The following is a 16,391-nucleotide window of genomic DNA, read 5'->3' as shown; positions in this document are numbered from 1 at the left end:
TCTCCTACTTTGGTCTGAATGTTTAATAGCCATAAAGATGTGTTCAAAGCAATTCTGTACTTTTAGGTTACAGACAGCGTCAACAAATCACAATCCAAGTGCATTGTGTGAAAGTCCAGGGAGCAGCTATGGCAGCACTTTGATTTTCTCCAATTTGCAGAAGAGGAAGTTCAGGCTATGAGCCAGACACAGAAACAAGACCTAAGAAGTCAGGTGCCCATAGAGGGTGGGGCTGGTTGTCAAGAGATTATTGACTGGAGTGTTAGGTTGTTTGGCCTGAATTTTAGTGTTGAGGACATAGAAAAGTGTGTTCAGCCCACAGCCTGCAGGCAGCCAAGGATAATTATGAATGTGACCCAATACAAAATCAAGTTACTTAAAACATTGGTTTGTATTTATTGGGTTTTTTGTTTGTTTGTTTGTTTGTTTGTTTTTTGTTTTTTGTTTTGTTTTGTTTTGTTTTTTTTTGCTGTTTTCTTGCTTTTGTAATTCTATTGAGTGTTCTCAAGCATGAAGCTAGTAGAAGACAGCATCATGTGTTGTCCAGAGGGTAGATGTCTTTTGAAGACATCAATGAGAAGACACAGCAAGCATGAGAACTCTCCTCTTTGGTTAAGCCGATGTTTGCTTGCTTGTTTGCTTTTTGAGACAAAGTCTCACTGTGTTTCCTTGGCTGGCCTTGTTCTTTCTATGTAGATGAAGCTGGCCTAAAACTCATAGAGAAATATACGTTCCTCTGTCTCCATGGTGCTAGTATTAAAGGTATTTACCACCATACTTGGCTATTTGGCTGCTAGTGAGTATAGGAAGAAAATGGAGGTGACCAAGCTCAAGGAAAATCATGGTACAAATACTAGTAGAAACTTTGGATTCCATATCTTCAATTAGGCGAGAGATTAGAAGCTACTTCTTCTATTTTATGCATATATAAAGAAACAGTCCATTTACTCTGTTTTTACATGAGGAGAATAAACAGAATTTACTTTCAAACACACAAACAAGTTCAAACCTCAGGAGATCTGAAAGATTCACTATGCCATGTTGACATGCTTTCTCTATATGTGCCTTTCCAAAGGGTTTGTGTTCGTGGATAGCAGAACACACACTGCAGAGTTAGAGAGATGGATTTAAAGCATCCCAGGAGTTGAGTGTCTAGTGTAAAGGAGGCATGTGCTAGCTCACTCTCCTCTCTGTAAAATCATTTCTGATTCAGTAGATGATATGACTTCTTGGAATGTCATAGATGGACACTCATGCTTGTTTTTCTCTGTCATCTCAAGGGTGCCTGTGGTAAGAACCTCAATACAGACCTTCTTACATATACAAAGCTGAAGACAAGAGGAGAAGTGTCACATTGTTTAAAATATACATTGTTTTAAAATATGTATTATACATCAAATAACACTATTTATATTTTTATTTATGCTATATATCATATTAAACACCAATTTTTATTTTGTTTTACATGTATCATTGTTTTCCCTGTATGCTTGTCTGTGTACTACTTACATGCTTGGTACCCAAGGGGAGAAAACAGTACATCAGATCTCCTGAAACTGCAGTTGAAGATGGTTGTGAGCCCCACTATGGACACTGGAATTGAACCCAGGACCTCTGAAAGATCAGCCAGTGTTCTAATCCATTGAGCCAGTCCACAAATAAAATGCATTTTGTGTTTCTCCTTAGAGAAAAGGCCTTCAAAAACACCAGGGGTTGGGGGTGGGGGAGAGCAAATCAGAACTTTGAGTTCACAGACTTCTCAGTTTCATTAAGAGAAGGCAAGCAGCTTGAGATTTGTGTCCTGGGCTGTGAAACTCATGAAAGAATGTTTTCTAAATATGCTCCAATTTTCCAACATAATTCCAAATATGTGGATCAAAACTGAACAGAATACATTCTGCTTTGGAAAGAAAAGAGGTATGTACATTGGAAGGAAAGGCATCCAAAATAGTTTCAACACTTAAAAGGGTAACTGTGTCTGAAATGGATTGCTAAAACTGAGACCATGCCTCAAAGAAAATGTGAATGCACTGGACTTAATAACTGAGCAGGAGCGGACTGATGAGAACTTGGCTCACACAGATGCTGTCACTGACACGTGAGAGTACTGGTTACATTGTGTGGCATGTGTTGTCATCTTGGTATGGGTGACTAAAACTATTTTTTCCTTAAAAAGTTTTCTCTGTGGAAAATGTCAAATCCAAATTTCTTCTTACTTTGATTTTTAAAAATATGTTTCATTGTTTCCATACATTTTTTTATTGAACACATTGTTTTAGTTCCTATGATTTGCCAGATATTTTTTCAGCTCTAAAATCTAAACAGATGAAAGTGTAGACTTTGTTTTTAAACTTCAAGGGCCTCCCAGCATTGCTTGATATTTATATTTGATAAATTTATTTGAGTACTTTGAAAATTACCTCTACATTTTCTCTAGACAAACCAATATGTAGGGATTTGTAGGCTCCATCAATAAATCACAAATTGAAGAGTTTAGCTAAATTTCATATGGGAAACATCCACAAGGCAGCCAGACTCTTCACTTGATTATACAATGTTATTATTCATTATTAATCTGCTCCTCTCTTGTGGGCAACTCGTTTGCAGTAAATGTTCATTATAGGTAATTCTCTTGCCTGCATTCTTTATAGTATATTTTTTCCTCATAAAAACCCAAGCTCTACACAGGATCAGAAATCTCTCACCCTCCTCTTCTTAGAAAAGTGTCATCTAAGACCAGCAGCTTTGGGGTATCTCATGGGTCTTTAAGCATTATCTCCTGGCTAGAAGGAGGACTAATTCCATGCTCTTTACCCTGTGTGACTCCTGTTGGTGCTCAATAAATGGTAAATACCAATAATAACTATGCTAGTAATCAGAACTTCTCTTCATATAAACTAGTTTGTCTCAACCTTGTTTTTACTCCATGTCTCCTAGTAATTGTCTAGCATTTTCCCTGCTGTTCTTGTCTTTTTAATTGCATCCTCCTGACATGCGTCTTACAGCATCTTAAAGCAAATGGAAGAAAGGCTTAATGCTTTCTCCACAAAAGGAACAGCAGGGTGCGGGTGCCTAGCAGTCAGCATAGTGAATTCCAAAGGAATAAGCAAGGCTTTGCATTCCTTCCTCACAGAAGCAAAAGCAGAGAACCGGGGAAAGCAAGAGTACAGGGGAGAGGAAAGAGGAATTTGCTCACATAACTTTATACACGTGGACAATCACAACTTTGTTTTATTACATCCTAATTTTATTGGGAAGAGGTGATACATTCTAAAAATTCAGACCGACCAGGGAAGATATTTGTTTAGCATTAAGGGAGGGAATAAAAAGACATAAATCCATGTGATTTGTTGACATCTATTAAGCATCTTGTTGTAGAAGATGTGCACCTGTTCACTAAAGGAGAGACACAAAGTTGATCCCTACTTATCCCTAGAAGAGATGTCACTGGTTGAAAAGAGAAGAGTTCTGACATCCCTGGATGTGGTGAAGCACTTTCCACAGCACCAGTGTTTCAGAGTTCAAGAACATCCAAGAATGCCCAGGCTGGGCTAACTGCCCCCGTCACTCTGTCTTGTTTCCCCCACCCCTATGGTAACCATGAAAGCACTGTGCTAGACTACAAGAATGGGCCAGAGTGAAAGTCTGAGGAGTTATCTTCAGTGACCTACTTCCTTCAAGTCAGCCTCACCTCCCACTTTTCATTGTCTCCCAATAACAGCATTTTATGGTCCCAACTTTCAGTGTCTTGCCTACTTAGTACATTGTAGATATTCAATGTAGAAATGATAAAAGTGATTGAAACCCCACTCTAGTTAACTCCGGGCTAAGGATTCACAGAGACCTGCTCAAGAACAAAGGTTGGTAAATCTGAAACAAATGTCTTTCTTTTGTTTTAATTTTTCCATCATCATCATCATTATCATCATCATCGTCATCGTCATTATTTTTATTAATTTTATTCCTTGAGGATAAACATCAAAAAATTGTGTCAACGTAAAGTACCAAGCATATCATATTGCTCTACTTGTAGATTTCTAGGACCCTCTGGATCCTTTTATTTTGCTGTTCTCCCATGCGTCTCTCATTTAGAGTCCCAATAGGATGCCTTCCCCTCTGTCCCAGTTTCCTGGTAAGTGAAGGCTTTTGTGGGACATGCCCCTTGGGCTAGTATGCAGATATAAGTGAGTATATACCATTTGATTCTTTCTGCTTCTGGGTTAACTCACTCATTATGATCATTTCTAGCTCAATCCATTTATCCACAAATTTCGGGAATTCCTTGTTTTTAATAGCTGAGTAGTATTCCATAGTGTAAATGTACCACAGTTTCTTTATCCACTCTTCTACTGAGGGACACTTAGGCTGTTTCCATGTTCTGGCTATTATGAATAAGGCTGCTATGAACATGGTTGAGCAAATTTTCTTGTTGTGTGCTGGAGCATCTTCTGGGTATATTCCAAGGAGTGGAATAGCTGGGTCTTGAGGAAGCCCTATTCCCATTTTTCTGAGATAGCACCAGATAGATTTCCAAAGTGGCTGTACTAGTTTGCACTCCCACCAGCAATGAAGGAGTGTTCCTCTCTCCCCACATCCTCGCCAGTATGTGGTGTCGCTTGAATTTTTGATCTTAGCCATTCTGATGGGTGTAAGATGGAATCTCAGAGTTGTTTTGATTTGCATTTCCCTGATGACTAAGGAGGTTGAGCATTTCTTTAAGTGTTTCTCAGCCATTTGATACTCCTCTGTTGAGAATTCTCTGTTTAGTTCTGAGCCCCATTTCTCAATTGGGTTATTCGGTTTGGTGGTGTTTAATTTCTTGAGTTCTTTATATATTTTGGATATTAGACCTTTGTCAGATGTAGGGTTGGTGAAGATTTTTTCCCAGTCTGTAGGCTGTCGCTTTGTTCTCTTGACAGTATCTCCTGCCTTACAGAAGCTTCTCAGCCTCATGAGGTCCCATTTATTAATGGTTGACATTAAGGCCTGGGCCGTTGGTGTTCTGTTCAGGAAGTTGTCTCCTGTGCCAATATGTTCCAGGCTCTTTCCCACTTTTTCTTCTAAGTGGCTTAGTGTCTCTGGTTTTATGTTGAGGTCTTTAATCCACTTGGATTTGAGTTTTGTGCAAGGTGACAAATATGGGTCCAGTTTCATTTTTTTACACATAGACCTCCAGTTAGACCAGCACCATTTGTTGAAGATGCTATCCTTTTTCCATTGAATGGATTTGGCTTCTTTGTCAAAAATCAAGTGACCATATGTGTGTGGATTCATATCTGGGTCTTCGATTCGATTCCACTGATCAACCAGCCTGTTGCTGTGCCAGTACCATGCTGTTTTAAGTACTATTGCTTTATAGTACAGTTTGAGATCAGGTATGGAGATTCCTCCGGAGCATCTTTTATTGTACAAGATTGTTTTAGCTATTCTGGGTTTTTTGTTTTTCCATATGAAGTTCAGAATTGAACTTTCAATGTCTTTAAAAAATTGTGTAGTTATTTTGATAGGGATTGCATTGAATCTGTAGATTGCTTTTGGTAGGATGGCCATTTTTACTATGTTAATTCTCCCGATCCATGAGCAAGGAAGATCACGCCATCTTCTCAGGTCATCTTCAATCTCTTTCTTCAGAGTTTTGAAATTTTTTTCATACAAGTCCTTCACTTGCTTAGTTAGGGTAACTCCTAGATATTTTATATTGCTTGTGGCTAATGTGAAGGGTGTGGTTTTCCTAATTTCTTCCTCTGTAAGCTTGTCATTTGTGTATAGGAAGGCTACAGACTTTTTTGAGTTAATTTTGTATCCAGCCAATTTGCTGAAGGTGTTTATCAGCTTTAGGAGTTCTCTGGTGGAGTTTTGAGGGTCACTTATGTACACTATCATATCATCTGCAAAGAGGGATAATTTGACTTCCTCCTTTCCCATTTGGATACCCTTGATCTCCTTTTGTTGTCTTATTGCTCTGGCTAGAACTTCGAGTACTATATTGAAGAGATATGGAGAGAGTGGGCAGCCTTGCCTTGTTCCCGATTTGAGAGGAATTTCCTTGAGTATCTCACCATTTACTTTGATTTTGGCTATTGGCTTGCTGTATATAGCCTTTATTATGTTGAGGAAAGTGCCTTGTATCCCCGATCTCTCTAAAACTTTAAACATGAATGGGTGTTGAATTTTATCAAATGCTTTCTCTGCATCCAAGGAGATAATCATGTGGTTTTTTATTTTCAGTTTGTTTATATGGTGGATTACATTGATGGATTTCCGTATATTAAACCATCCCTGCATGCCTGGAATGAAGCCTACTTGGTCATGATGAATGATATCTTTGATGTGCTCCTGTATTCGTTTTGCAAGTATTTTATTTAGTATTTTTGCATCTATGTTCATAAGAGAAATTGGTCTGAAATTCTCTTTCTTTGTTGAGTCTTTGTGAGGTTTAGGTATCAATGAGACTATGGCCTCATAGAATGAATTTGGTAATTTTCCATCCATTTCTATCTTTTGGAGTAGCAAGCAAAGATTCTTAAGGACCATCCAAGCTGTGGAAGAAAAGGGGCCTTGAAGGTTAAGTGTGTGTGTGTGTGTGTGTGTGTGTTTGTGTGTGTGTGCCCATGCATACAGACCATCAGACAACCTCCATTATCACCCTCAGGATGATATTCCATCTCATTTAAACAAGCACATTCATTGGCTGACAGCCCACCAATTGGGCTACACTGGCTGACCAATGAGCCCCAGGGACCTTCTTGCCTCCAACAATGGGTTCTAGAGTCAGAGTCTAATTCCCATGCAAAGCAAATGTGCTACCAATTTATCCTCCTCCCTTGCACCCTCATCATACAGTTTTTCTTCCAATACTTGCTGAGCACTGATGCTATACACAAGGAAACTTTCAATGAAAATTGGAGTTCCTCCCTTCAAGATTATAGTTTGCAGAGACATTAATTTGAAAATATAAAAATAATCATTAAATTACCAGTACAGAAAAAGAAAACTGATGAGTAGTATACATAAAAACATGGGTTGTTGTGTAAGTATGTAATAAAAGAAATTCATTTTCCTTAGAATTTTGATATTGGAGAGTTAAGCTGCCATTTAGCTTTGTAAAGAGCAATAAAGGTTAGTTTGGATCATTATTTCCATCTTGTCATATAACTTACAGTGTAGAATAGTCATATTTTCTATACCTGGTAAAATGTAACCCACTGTAAGCAGAGATCAGTTTCAGCATTTTGCCCTTTCAAGCTCCAATATCCTGAGATAGATTCAAGTTCATTTTACTGTTTGACATTATTCTACAAATATTACTTTCTCAGGGCAATCTTTTTTAAAGACTCTTTTTATTAGGGTGTATTAATTATACAAAATAATGTTTTTTCATGTGAGACTTTCATAATCCGTATAACATACATTGATCATGTTCAACTCCTAGAGCTCTTTTCTATCTCCCTTTTGAATTGGTAATTTTTGTGAAAGTCGGGAGACAAATTAAGAAACTGCCCTGTAGTATCTTGAAAACAAACTCTCTCAACCATTAAACTTTTTTCTTGGTCGCCTTGCTCCTTAACAGGTCAAGTATAGATGTGCACCTTCCATCTCACCTCCTGGGATGTGCTAATGAGACTGAGAGTCAAGCATCCTCTTTCTGGTTTTCCAGAGTTGTTCTGAGATTGGCACCAGAAACAGCAAGCAGATTAAGACAGTCCATAACTAAAGTTACACCATTTCTCCTGTATGATCTAGAATCTATTTTATCTAGGTCTTCACTTGGTTCTAAAAGCTAGGAGATTTCCCCAGTAGCCTTATCCTCCTTAAAGTAGAATTATTGTTTGATAAAAGTACTCAGGCTGGCTAATATATAGACTGAATGTTGCTGTGGTAAAAACAGAAAGAATAGCATATATGCTGCAAAAACAAAATATCACACACATTTTTTAAGAACTAAATTATTTTACATTTAATAATTAGCTTCATAGAATGTCTCCAAAGGAAAACAAACTTTTAAATCTCCACTAAGTAAGTATAGAGGCTAATCCTAATATGTCTATTTATAATCAGTGTCTAAGAGACAGAGAATTAAAAGGAAAGTCTATGTGTAGGATTCGACACTCACACTAGGCTTTCAGATATTCAGTGTACACTGAATCCTGGAACTGGCTGTGATATCAGGGCCTGTTCTTTGAACTGAGTGAAGAGAATCTGATAGACTGTGGTTAATATACATAAATTAGCACATTTCCCCAATAGGTAGAAGTACTAAAAAAAAAAAAAAAAAAAATGGGAAAGCTTGCCCACACTCTAATTAAAAATATTTTTAATGAAGTGCTTTTAAAAAGTCTGAATGTTCTCTTTCCATCTAATTCCTCCCAGCTACACAGAGTGCTCTGTCTGCTCAAAACAACAGCGCAGTCCAACGGATATGAGGAATTTTTACCCAACCATCAAATCAGATTGGAAATAGCATGGTGTTTTCTGCTGTCTTCTCCCCTGCCACACACTGTCTTAACAAGGGTGAATTTTGTTCAATTTGCAAACCATATGCCCAAGGCTTCAAGTGCTTCCTTTATAATATGGGAGAAGAGCAAGAGATTCAAAGAGTTGCTATCACACACCTAGAAAGGGGGCTCAAAGAAAGCCTTGTTGTCTCCAACAGATGTGGACGGAAGCTTCTGGTGCCCAACTCTGCCCCCCTACCAGCCAATATGGCTCTGACCAGGTCTTACCCAGGAGCACCCTCGTCCTCCACAGCCTAACGGAAAAGGAAAGCCTAGGTCTGTTGCTAATTTTACCACTGTAGTCTCCACTTCATGTATTAGTACTATAAGAGCTAAGACCCTTTCCAGTATTTACGGGCTATTTTCAGAATATTCTCAAGGTGACTGAGTCCTCTCCCAAAAACACATAATGTAAATAAGAAAGTCCTAAATTTTTTATTTTGATTAGTGTTCAACAAAATCCATGAAGGATACTGACCATCCCAATTAAATCTTAGCTTAAAACTCCTTGTCTTGTGACAGAAGAATCAGCTGTTCCACTTAGTCTCTATCAACTTTGCCAACAAAGCCAGACATACCTGGAAAGAAGAAACTTTTAAGGAATTGCCTCCATCAGAATGTTGTGGGAAATGTTCTTGATTAATGTCTAAGATAGGAAGGCCTAGCTCACTGTGGGCAGGTGGTTCTTCGTTGTATAAGAAAACAGGATTAGCAAAACATGGACAACAAGCCAGTAAGCACCACTCTTCCATGGTCTCTGCTTCTGTTCCTGCCTCCAGGTTTCTCCCTTGAGTTCCTGTCCTGACTTCCCACAGTGACAGGCTGTCCCTGGAAGTGAAAGATGAAATAAATCCTTTACTCCCTAAGTTTGTTTTTGGCTATTCCGATTTATTACAGTACACTATCTTTGCTAAGCAAAATTTTCTTTTTTTTTTTTCCAAAGAAAAAAATAAATGAGTGAAACCTAGAATGTTCAGGATGGAGCTACACACATAAAATCTCACCAGTATGACTGCCTACTCATGAAAAGAATGAGGAAAACAAAAATATACATGCTAACATGAACGAGAGAAAGATATGGAGGCAGCAACCCTACACAAAGTACTACAGGCAACTAAGGAATGCCGAGAGCAGGAGAAGTAGCTTCTCCAGGGAGAAGCACACTGAACGGCTGCCCAATATCAATGGTCAGCCCTGAGAACATAATTTTTAATATGAAAATAATTTATAATCACTAAAATTTGTTAGCAACAGGTTAGATTTGTGACCAAGATTGGTTTAACAGCTGTATGTAAGATATGTCTTGGATGGAAGATGTAAACAAGCTGGTAAATAAAAGGGTTTGGAACAGACAATGGATGAAATGATCTATATTAGTTGGATTAAGTTTGGAAATAAACCAATATATATTAATTACTTTAATTTAAAAAGTGTTTTATTAAAGTAACTGACATCCTTAAGTGAGATAATGCATGGCCCCCCCAATCCATTATTGGGGGGAGAATATTGACTAATTTGTTCTCCCAAGGAAATGTATCTGTCATAAGCATATGCAATTTGAGAAAACAACAAAATTGTTTGAAATCTAGTGCATTGAAATTATTCAGTAGGCGACTTCTTAAAAATTTCTCCCCAATTACAGGGATTTTGAAAACTGGTTTATCTATATGCCACAAAGTAAATTATAGAGTTGGAGCTTAAATTTCTAGTCTTTCATTTGTTAATTTTTCTATGTTAGGTGAATTCCTTGAAGCATGAATGTTTTTCCCCCACTTCTTAAATGAGAACAATGTTAATGATAGCTCCCCCCACAGAGCTATAGAAAGAGTAACTGTTCCATATATACAAGAGTAATGAATGTGGTGCTGGGCACATTGAAGGCACTCAATATGTGTTGATTGTATTTCAAAAAATATGAGTTTACTACATCTACAAATTAAGATGCTATCATTTAAAATCATCTTCAAATGAAAGGTCTCCTATGTTGCCCTTTTCTTCTTGGATAAATCATGTGTTTGTAATTCTACAGAGAAAGCTGTAATTTGGCTCCCCATAAAATTGTCTTGATCCTGGGATAATACAGAGGCCATAACACTTCAGTTTTCAGAGTACTAGGAAGTGGAGTGTCTAAACAGAGTACTTTGAAAGAATGCTGATTGCATTGTCTACTCCCATCTTGCTGCCTTGGTACAAAATAATTATACTCTTTTGAACGTAGGGTTGCCACATACCAAGCCAGCGTTTCTGAAGCTGTGCCTTGTCTGTGAAGACAGATCCTGGGCTTGTGAAACAGAGTTTCACCTTGTTCTTCAGGTGACAAAAAACAATGTCTAAAATAAGGAACTCGAGCCTTTGCAGTAGCCTGTGGCGTGGCACAGAAGATCATGGAGAGCAGAAGCTTGCCTCAACACCAAGAGTTCACTTAGACGTGCACTGAGTTGTGGCTGAACATGGAACACAGGAGAGAGATCAGAGGCTTTATTGCACCTGTTTCCTCATGGAAGAAATCAGGAGCTCTACTGGCAGCATGCAAAGAGAGGCACAACTCTACTCAGGAGTCTTTCCAGGGAACATGTGTATTCATCCTTCTTAAAATCACATCTGCAGCTGGGCACGGTGGCACACACCTTTAATCCCAGCATTCAGGGAGGCAGTGGCAAGGGTTTGCTGTGAGTTTGGGCCAGCCCAGTCTACAAAGTGAGTCCAGGACCAGGACAGCCAAGACCACACACAGAAACCCTGTCTTGAAAAAAAAATACAACAAACAAACAACAACAACAACAACAAAAAGAAAAAAACCACATCTGCATCTTTACAGGAAAAATGTTGGCAATGCTCCGTTGATTGGCCTCAGCTTTTGAGTAGACTTTCTGTTCATACTAGTTCATCTATACATTTGCTTACTCTGCCTTTTGAAAAATCTTTCACATTTATCAAGCTAGCCATGAGCATCTTTCTGCTCCTCCTCACTCAGTCAAGCAAGAAACAACCATGCAATTGAACATATAAGCAAAGATTAAAAAAATATTTAATTTGTCTTAACCAGTCCTGTAAACTGGACTTCTCTTTGCTGCCTCACTGAGTTGGCTCCAGAAGCCTCCAAAATGTCCCTTCCTCATCTGTGTGACCCTTCTCTCCACAAACCACATGAGACTCTGTCCTCTGCTTTTTGCCTTCATGCCCCTTTGCTCATTAGTGTTGATTTCCCAAAGACTCATCTCTTGAAAAAGCCCTCACCTGCCAAGGACGTATTGCATTCCTGCCTCCTTTCCCACTTACGTTTCAAGAGGCTGCTCATGTTCTGTCTGTAGCCCACACACTGACATAGAAACATTTTTTTCCTATTCCTGCAAGTTTGCATAATTGCAAGAACTGTGTGTGGGAGCTGTGCGACCATGGTGGTACAGGATGAAAGGCGAAGGCAATTCCTATAATTCTTCTATCGTTTAGAAACACGGTACTATAAAATTGTAAAGACCATGGAAAAGAAGTGGCAAGCTCAAGTTCATTTTGAGTCCAGGTGGGTAAAATTATATGTAATGCATACATGTAAGACAACAGAGAAGTGGGGTCCCTGTAGAACTGAGTATAGTCATTGAGGTGAATTAAACACTGCTATTAAAACCATACCTGTAATTGAGCCAGATTCTTCCCACAGTGGAAGCAAGCTTTGTGCCCTGGAACAGGTCAAACTGCCCTTTTCTTATGCATTTAGTCCTTACTTAGCGATATATTTTCCCTATCACGCCTTAGATATCAAAGTACTGATGTTACAGTAATACTGTTAAGAAAACACACTTTTCTCACCCAGTATTTATTCCCTGGAAAGAGTCGGCTATTTGTTTCTAAAAAGCGTATCAGACAGAGGCATTTGAGATTTTAAGAGACAACTGCAGTAGGGCTGGGAGACGTTAGTAAGGTGCTTGCCTTGCAAGTATGAGGACTAGGCTTTAACCCCACTTAAAACAGCCGAGTACGGTAGTGCATCCTTACAATTCAGTGTAAAGGATGAAGAAACAGGCAGACTCCTTGAGCTCACCCGCCCACCAGCCAGCCTGGCCTGCCAGGCAATGACAAACATCATCTCAAACAAAAGGTCTACAGACCTTGTCCACACACATTTGGACACTTGTGTATGAACACCTCAGCATACATGTGTGTGTGTGTGCATGCACATGTGCACACATTCACGACACAATTGCATTTAGGGTGATTTTAATCAGTTTGGGTCTAGAGAACCCTCCTAGCTAATCCCTTAGCCCTCTGAACTCTGCTATAACCAACCACAGAAGCTGTCATCTTTTTTAAAAATATATTTTATTAATTTATTCACATTACATCTCAATTGTTATCCCATCCCTTGTATCCTCCCATTCCTCCCTCCCTCCCATTTTCTGCTTACTCCCCTCCCCAATGACTGTGACTGAGGGGGACCTCTTCCCCCTGTATATGCTCATAGGATATCAAGTCTCCTCTTGCTATCCTGCTATCCTTCCTCTGAGTGCCACTAGGCCTCCCTATCCAGGGGACGTGGTCAAATATGGGGCACCAGAGTTCATGTGAAAGTCAGACCCCCCACTCTCCACTCAACTGTGGAGAATGTCCTGTCCATTGGCTAGATCTGGGTAGGGGTTTGAAGTTTACTGCATGTATTGTCCTTGGCTGGTGCCATAGTTTGCGGAGGACCCCTGGGCCCAGATCCGCCCGTCATAATGTTGAAGCTGCCATCTTTAAAGAAGCTTTTAGAACATTGTTGCCCACTCTAAACACCTACAGAGGACTTCATTCATTCCTTACACTTACTCTAAACTCTGAGTTAAGTCTCCTCATCACTACCTGCACTTCCAGCAACGCCACTTCTTAATCTTCCTCCTATCTGGCTTCACTACAGGTATTGCTTGAACCTACTAATCAATCCAAAAGCTAAGCCTGGCTTACGAATTTGGGATCATCTCATCCTTGCCCCCCAACACACACCTTTTTTTCTAAAACAAACAAACAAACAAACAAACAAAACGCTTTCTTATTATCCTCTCATAACATTATTCACTTTACTCACTCAGTGCATTCTAAACATAGGATGCAACAGATGGACTCACAGACAATGTCATCACTTATGTTTGTATCATGTCAGCATCTCTGGACACAGAGAGCTTTGATTCTTATGCTGACTGTGCATCTGACTGTAAGAATTACCCAACTGGAGAACATGCAAACAGCCTAAGCGTCCCTCAGTAGAAGAATGGATAAAGAAACTGTAGTACATTTACACTATGGAATACTACTCAGCCATTAAAAGCAAGGAATTTCTGAAATATGTGGACAAATGGATTGAACTAGAAATGATCATGAGTGAGCTAACCCAGAAGCAGAGAGACTCAAATGGTATATACTCACTTATAACTGCACTCTAGCCCAAGGGGCATGTCCCAGAAAAGTCTTCACTTACCGGGAAAGTGGGATAGAGGTGAGGACATTCTATTGGGACTCTAGGTGAGAGAAATATAGGATATGGGGAAATAGAAGGATCCAGAGGGTCCTAGAAACTTACAAGAAAAACACTATGGTGGACGGATCTGGGCCCAGGGGTTCTGCTTGAACTATGACACCAACCAAGGAAAACATGTGCAGTCACCATCAAACCCCTACCCAGATTTAGCCAAGGGACAGGACATTCTCCACAGTTAAGTGGAGAGTGGGAACTGACTTTCACATGAACTCTGGTGCCCCATATTTGGCCATGTCCCCTTGATGGGGAGGCCCTATGGCACTCAGAGGAAGGATAGCAGACTATTAAGAAGAGACTTGATATCCTACCATCATATTCGGGGGGGGGGGAGGTCCCTCTCAGACACAGCTGTAGGGAAGGGGAATGGGGCGAAAGCGGGAAGGAGGGAGGAATGGAAGGATTCACAGGATGGGAGAGCAATTGAGATGTAATATGAATGATTTTATTTTTCAATTAAAAAGTTTTAAAAAAAAGAATATTGCCATCTATGGCACAAACAACCATGATCCATCAGTGTCTGGTTTCACACTTGTATATGTCTTCTGTTCCCTTAGAAGCAGAGGGTTTGTCACTCACCAGAAACAGGAAGTCAGTGGCTTCTCCCTGAGGTCTCCATGTTACTGCTTCTATCCCTACGGCTACTTTCCTAAACTTGTCTGAGTAATGAGAAATTGGTGAATATTTTCTCTAGAATATCAGCAATTACACATCTTTGACAAAAATGTGTCTTTCCCAAACCAAATGAGGCAGAGTACCCTGAACCAAGTATTATGTGCCATGGAACCGAAAAAGAGAATAAGCAAGGAAATCTGTTCCAGAGTACCCACACAATGTTTATTTATTGGTGATTCTGTCTCAATCTGGCATATTTAAACCTGAAAAAAAAAAAAGAATGTTTATATCAAGTAATTATTTTCTTTTCAATCAGTGCTACCAAGAGGACCTTAACTTTGAACCACAAGGTAGGGATGGAAGAGAACTCTTAAAACATGTGAGTGGCCTGGAAGCAGAGTTGGGATGAGAGACTAAGGAGACACTGCTGGAGAGAGCAAACTCATGTAGTCCTGTGGAAACCCTCTATATCATATATCCACGAGCATCATCAGACAAGAGGCAAATTCCTTTTATCATATATACATATATATATGTATGTGTATATATATATATATGTATATGTGTGTGAGAAATAGAGAGAGAGACAGAGAGAGACAGAGAGAGAGACAGAGAGAGAGAGAGAGAGATTAAACACTAGAATTTCTTTTAAAATGTCTTTTAATTTATTTTTAAAAACAGCTTGCCTAATTGATTTCCTCCCTGATGCACTTGGCTCCACAGCCACTCATGTCATTCAGAAAAATCTTTCTTTTTAATCAAATTAATTTATTTTTATTCACTTTACATCTTGATCATTAGAAAAAAATCTTAATACTTCCTCTCATTCACTCATTACAAAAAAAAAAAAAAAAAAAGAATCAAAATGGAGACATTCTTGCAAGTACAAAGCTGTGATGTTTGCAAGGCCAAGAAGCAAACACTGGTATGTTCAACTCCAGAGTCAACAGTTAATGTTCTATTGCTGTCTCTGTCTCTCCTTGTACGTATGTGAGGACCTGTGCTCTGAGAATTCATTTGCAAATAGGAGTGTGGAGAATTCCCATGTCATCATCATCTTGTTGTGTGTCCATAGCACTGTACTTCTTTGCTTACACTCCAAAATGCCATAAAGAATGTCTCACTCGTGTAGATACAGCATGGGACACTCAGGGAGGGAGCACAAAGATTCTGCAGTCTAGGAGTCCTGACTTCTGTTTGTCACTGGGCTAACTGTGGCTATCAACAAAGGGAAGAACAAAGAAAGTAGAAACTAAACTTTTCCAGGCTTTGAGATAGCACAGTGGATACTATTTGCTCACGTGACACCTGGACAGTCTTCAGAGGATGGCTGGTCTCAGCAGCACTATGAGGATGCTCATTCCATCACGTGACCCCACCCTATAGAGGGAGGGGCTCTGCTGTTACCTTCCACTAGGCTTTGTTACTACCTGGGAACTTGTACAATGCCAATCTTGGGCTCTCCAGCTCTCTTGAGTCAGCATCTGCATCTTAACCAGATCTCACAGTGACAAGTAAACATGTTAAAGTTAAAGAAGCTTTCCACTGCGGCATGTCTACCCCAGGCTTGAGATCAAAGAAGTCTTTGTGAGGCTGTCTATGAGCTCATCTGTATGGGCCTTGCAGAGGTTCTGTCTCTCTGCCTGCCTGGGAATCTGCCTCCAAACAGAACCCAGTGTTGCTTTCCCTGGGAACTGCTTTGGCTTCTGCTTTCACATCAACCCTTACCCACTTTTCTTCTCGGCCCATGGGGATTTTTGCTCTGTTTTGTTTTT

The sequence above is a fragment of the Acomys russatus genome, chromosome 23 (genome assembly GCF_903995435.1).
Source record: "Acomys russatus chromosome 23, mAcoRus1.1, whole genome shotgun sequence".
NCBI classification, from domain to species: domain Eukaryota; kingdom Metazoa; phylum Chordata; class Mammalia; order Rodentia; family Muridae; genus Acomys; species Acomys russatus.
This window is presented reverse-complemented; position numbering follows the sequence as displayed.